A 6,000-nucleotide genomic window follows, 5' to 3' on the forward strand; every position below is an offset into this window, starting at 1 on the left:
AAGAAAAAAAAGCAGAAGCAATGCCAAGACTCCGTATGTACACACACACACACACACACACACAGAGCGCATAAATACTTAACTATGAGAGTATCCGTAATGTGGTCCTGCATCAACATCTGGCATCCCTTGTGCGCACACAAGATCTCCGTATAAAAGCTGAGCACAAAGCTCTGCACACAACTTCCAAAGCAGTAATCATGAACGGCATAGTTACTCATGTGCACAGTTTCGTCTGAGTACGCAGTGAATGGAGCACACACGCATAGCAGTTTCTGTTAAGGGTGCGCTATTCGCACAAGAACTGCACTAAGACTTTCCCCCATCAAACAAATGAATTGCGCTTACTCTCTTGGATCAGGCTGAAGAGCACGTCGTCGTCCCCTCGCCCCGTGCTCCGTTAAGATCTTGTGATAAGAAAACTTTAAATCATAGGTGTCATAAAGAGACATCTCCTGTTCCCTTTCTGGTTAAAGGTAACAGATGTGCTGCTGGGATGAGTGCAATTTAAGCCATTAAACTTCTTGATCCCTGAATGTCACCAGGGGGGACCATATAGATGAACATCCAGTTGCACTTACAAAGCACTGCATTTAACTCTCCATAAAATATGGATTTTATTGCAGCACTGTCAAGACCTCATTCCACAACCGCTGACCTCTATGCCCAGATGCAAACCTTTAAATCAAAAACGCTACACGCGGGAATGCTTGGGGGGTGAGGTTATGCACACACACACACATGCACAATGCATACATGCAACGTGTTTCAATACATAAAGTTTTGCCAGAAACGTGTTTCACCCTGTGATTGAATTTTCTATAGCTGCTCAACTTCAGCATCCCACGTTCATTCACCTTGCACACTGCCTCTTCTTCAGGCGCAAAGCATTCCATGCTTTACCAGGTTTCTGTGCCATCTCCAGCAACTCTCCCTGCTCTCCCGACTTTTCCTCAAGGAAAGACCTCGTTTCAACTGTGTACCTTCTCTAGATCAGTATTCCGACCCCACTCCTCGAGGCTATCCTTCTGCCTTATGAGGTCCATATCAAATCCAAAGAGAAGGCTATCATTATTATTCTTAGGATTTCTCTGCTTCGCGTGTGATTTTGTGTGTGTCGGTGGGGGGGAGGTGTTTCAGGGTGTCCAAAGGGCTTCCTAGTGGCATCAACAGAAGGCGCCCCACTCTTTACCTTGCCTAAACGAGCAGCAAAGATGCTGCTCCTATCAAGCACTTCAATTGCTCGCATCCACTTAGCATCCCATCCATGCGCAAAAAAGGAGGAAGTGAAATGACAAGAACTCCCATCCCCAGCTTAAAAGAGCGCATCGCCGTCCATGTGCCGCCACACTGGCATGGTGCTCCCATAGTAACGGACCTGCCAACTTTTCGCGTGTGTGTGTGTGCGTGCAAATAACAGGGTTTCATTAGCATTTGCAGCAGACCAAACAAGAAGAGAGGTGGGGGGTATTTTTTTTTGGGGGGGAGAGAGAAGCGGCAAACCAACCGACCCACCGATCCAAGAAAAACACGGGAAGTGTAGAAGCCAACTCCTAGGAGCCGAGGTCCCTTCAGTAAAATATTTGACCCCCCAACCCCCCCCAAAGTTGATGGGCAAAAAGATGGGTGCCCCATCTTGTGATCGATTATGCAGTAAGGGCTTACCTCCCCCCCGCCCCCCGCGATGTTTTATGCAAGTTGGCACCGCTTGCCTAGAACGTAGAGTCGGAAGGATCATCTAGTCTAACCCTCTCCGCAATGCAGGGACCTTTGGCCCCCGCGCGGGATTCGAACCCTCGACCCTGAAGAGTCTCACGCTCTGAGCTCTCCCGAACCGGCGACGGAAGAAGAGGAAGAAAAAGGCAAAAGAAGAAGAAGAAACCATCGGTTCCTTACCGGCTCAGAAGAGAAGGCGAAAGGGATGCGCCAAGTTGCTCGCCGGCGCCGAGTCGAGTCGGGAAGCGACGCAGCGGGCGGCTTCGGGGGCCACGGCGCCGCTTCTCCGTCCGCCTTCCGCCGCCGAAGCTACTTGCGCGGCACCGAAGCTCCCTCTCATCACTTCCAAACTCCGGCGTGGAGGAAGGCGAGGCAGCCGGAGGGCAGCTCTCCCTCGGCGGACTCGGTCCCTAAGGCAGCGTCCCGGAGTCCTTGGAGGGAATGGAAACTCGCCAGGAAAGATGTAGAAACAGAAACACACACAACACAAAAACACACACACAGCCCTGCCGGCTTTTCTTTCTTTTAACCTCGCAGAACACACACGCGCGCACGCCAACGGTGCGCCCTGCTCTTAATGCGGCGCCTCGGGAGCCGGAGCCGCAGCTCTGCGGACGGGGAGGTGAAGGGCTGAGGAGCAGCGAAGGCGCCTCTTGCAGGCATCCAGCGATTCGCGAGTGAATGGGGTGGGAGGTGCGAGGAGGAGAAGGAGGAGGCCTTTCTGGAAGACGCCAGCCTCCCCTCCTTTGCCGCCGCCGCCGCCGCCGCCTCCTCGCGTGGCAGAGAAAGGCGCGCTCTTCTTGGGAAGTCTTGCGGCCAAGCCCTCAGGAGTTTGAGGAATGAAAGGCAACGAGCCGGTGAGGGGGTGAGACGGTGGGGTGAGGCAGTCTCATGACCTGTAAGGGGGGGTGAATCTCTAATGGGGGACCCCACTCTTGCAGAAGGTGGGGTCTCCAGGTGAAAGGGAGGGGGTGGACAAGGGCCCTGCCTGAGACCGTGGATAGCAGATGCTGCCCAGTCAGTGCTGGCTGTGCTGAAGCAGACGCACCAGTGGTGTGGCTTGGTAGAAGCCCATCAGATGAACCGAATGGTGTTGCTCTGTAGAAGCCCATCAGATGGACCAATGGCATGGCTCTGTAGAAGCCCATCAGATGGACCAAGGGTGTGGCTCTGTAGAAGCCCATCAGATGAACCGAATGGTGTGGCTCTGTAGAAGCCCATCAGATGGACCAATGGCATGGCTCTGTAGAAGCCCATCAGATGGACCAATGATGTGGCTCAGTAGAAGCCCATCAGATGGACCGATGGCATGGCTCTGTAGAAGCCCATCAGATGGACCAATGATGTGGCTCAGTAGAAGCCCATCAGATGGACCGATGGCATGGCTCTGTAGAAGCCCATCAGATGGGCCAATGGTGTGGCTCGGTAGAAGCCCATCAGATGGACCAATGATGTGGCTCGGTAGAAGCCCATCAGATGGATCGATGGCATGGCTCTGTAGAAGCCCATAAGATGGACCAATGGCGTGGCTCTGTAGAAGCCCATTAGATGAACCAAATGGTGTGGCTCTGTAGCAGCCCATCAGCATGGGAGATGGACTAATGGTGTGGCTCAGTATAAATAATAGGAGCCAACTCCTAGGGGCTGAGGGGGCTTTGACCGCCCCCATAAAATATTTGAGGGAGCTGCCCCTCCCATGTCGATGGGCATTGCCATTCTAATGGTGAGTGTGCATGGTGTCATGTGATCGATTGTGTGGGGCGAGGCTTACTTGTCCCTCCCCCCAAGAAATATTTTATTCAAGTTGGCACCCCTGGTATAAAGCAGCTCCCTCTGTTCTGCTCATCAACTGTGCTCGGCTTCAAAATGGTTCTGCTGGTCCAGATAAGGCCGGCCCTACCATTAGGTGGCATGATGCTGCTGCTTCGGGCAGGAGATTTTGGGTGTCAGGAAAAGGCAGCAGGTATTTATGGGGTTTTTTTGCTGTCAGGTAGGGAGCTGTTCCTCGGATTTTCTGCCTCGGGTGCCTAAAGAACTTGGCTGGCCTTGTATATCATGCACCTACTTAACTTGGAGGCTGAGAGCAGGGGGCCATTTGCTGCCCTGCTGCAGGAAGTAATGTGTATTGGGCCAGCCTTGGACTCAGAATACTGTTGCTCATGCAATGTTGGGACCCAGGTGGTCATATCGTAGAACTGTCGAGTTGGAAGGGACCCTGAGGAACATCCAGACCCACCCCCTGCAATGCAGGAATATGCAGCTGTCCCCTACAGGTATTGAACCTGCGAACTTGGAGATATCAGCACCACACTCTAACCAACTGAGCTATCCATATCATGTGATGCCCATATCAGCAGTGTATACCTTTTGGAAAGACCCTATTACTCACATTTTTCCTATTGGCTTTTCCTTGAAAGGTTCTTATTATTGGTTTTGGTTTATGGTTTATTAAATTTTACATCACTTTCCACTTTTTTAAAAATAATAATTCTCCAAGTGATTTACAACCAAGTAAAAAATAATAATAAAACCACATAAGCATTATCAAAAAGAAATTTAACGCTATAAAGGATGCCTCCCAAATGACCAGGAAAACGGGAACGTTTGCCTGGCACCAAAATGATAACAAGGTTGGAGACAGGTAGTCCTCCCTGGAGAGAGCCTTCCATAAGTTGGGAGGTAGGGGAGCTACCACAGAAAAGACCCCTTCCCTTGCTTCTGTCCTGTGGATGGCACACAGAAGACCACAGATAATTATCTCAGGGCAGGGAAAGGTGGTCAGTAGGTATTGTGGTCCCGAACTTTAAAGGTGAAAACTAGAATGCATTTGACAGCCAGGAAAAAGACAGTATTCATGCCTTCTTGTTCCTGTTTGTTTATTTGCTTGTTTGCTGGCTTTTAGATTGCATTTTAGTCCTTTCAGGTGGGCTGCCATATGTTTGTTTGTGTTTGTGTTGCTGGTCTGCTAGTATATTATTTTGTTCTATACTATATTTGCACTTGTCCGTTGTCATGCTGATGAACGTTCATGGTGAAGCAAGTGAGCAGGCAGGCAGGAGCCCCAGGCAGGCATTCTCACATTCTCACTGCTGCCATCAAAAGCAGGCTTCTGGTCCAGGCAGGCAGTATGACTGGCAGAGAGCGCAGTTGGTGCAGCCCAGGCAGGCCTTGCTGTGCTTCCTCTTTCACCACTACTGGCAGGAGTGAGGGCTATGGAGGGGAATCTTCCCTCACCCTGCTGCCGCTGGCAGGAAGCCTGAAAATGCGGGCAGCGGGTGTGTGTGTGTGTGAAGAGAAATACATCCTTTCTCTCCTGCGTTTCCCTCCTGTTTTCCCCCAACCAGTGGCAGCAGTAACAGGGAGGTGGGCAAGCTATGGGGTAAGGTTTTTTGGGAGGGCAAGATCTGGGAGCGGGTGGCATTGGACGAGCTGTGAGGGGATGGGAATTTGGGTGATGTGTAAAGGAACAGGGCTGGAAGTCTGACAGGTAAGAAGTGAGGTTGGCTAGCAATGTGGGCACAAGTGGCAGCCCCCCCCCCGCCGGTGTGTATTTTTCTATTGTATTTTTGTGTTTTCTTGAAAGCAGCCTTGAAAGCGTTTATTCTCAAAGGCAGCATGTGATAACTTCTTTGGATAAATGAATGAATCAAATTATTGACCCATTGCTCCTGTAACTTCCAGCAACAACGACGGCTGTTGTTATATTTCCTATAAGCTGTAGTGGGTGGCACGGTGGGGTGGAGGTGCTCACCTGAACTTCTGTCAGGTGAGTTACTGCTTGCCATGTTGGGAGGGAGAGCGGATATGTGCTGGGGAAGGCAACGCTGTGCAAACACATTGACAGGAGTGTCAGATTGACTCCGCTGGTGCATTGGCGGCATCCCGAACACACCCATCCCTGTAAGCATGCTGGCTCCTTTTAGTATAGCAATAACTCTTTTTAGTACTGTTGCAGTTTGACTAACAAGGTTAATATGTGTTGTTAATTCAGTTAGTCATAATGCATAGTGTTTATATGGTACCTTACAGTGCAATCTTATATATCTTTACTCAGAAGTAAGCCTCATTGAGGCTTATTCCACAGTGGCAAGTGGTGTAGCGTGGGTTGCCAGCACCCGGGAAACAGATGCATGCACATTCAACTGCCTAACAATGTCCGTGTCTCCCAGGAGGTTGCAGCCGCGGACATAAGAAGTGTTATTTCATTGTCTGGAGAGGTTGCCTCCTGGTTTGCATGGAGAAGCCATTTTCAATGGAGCCCAGTGACGGAAGTGCACAGCTGTA

At 50.7% G+C, this 6,000-nt stretch overlaps 1 protein-coding gene across 1 annotated transcript in view; it reads right to left on the reverse strand.

Annotated features, from left to right (window-relative positions):
* The window catches only part of CDH6 (cadherin 6), a 172,023-nt gene extending 169,498 nt beyond the window's left edge, over positions 1-2,525 (reverse strand). Inside the window, exon 1 of the mRNA XM_053397090.1 lies at positions 1,897-2,525. The gene's annotated coding sequence lies outside the window, so the exon portion shown is untranslated. The remainder of the gene's footprint in view (positions 1-1,896) is intronic.
* Between the last annotated feature and the right edge of the window lie 3,475 nt (positions 2,526-6,000).

This window comes from Podarcis raffonei, chromosome 7 (genome assembly GCF_027172205.1).
Source record: "Podarcis raffonei isolate rPodRaf1 chromosome 7, rPodRaf1.pri, whole genome shotgun sequence".
In the NCBI taxonomy this organism is placed as follows: Eukaryota; Metazoa; Chordata; class Lepidosauria; order Squamata; family Lacertidae; genus Podarcis; species Podarcis raffonei.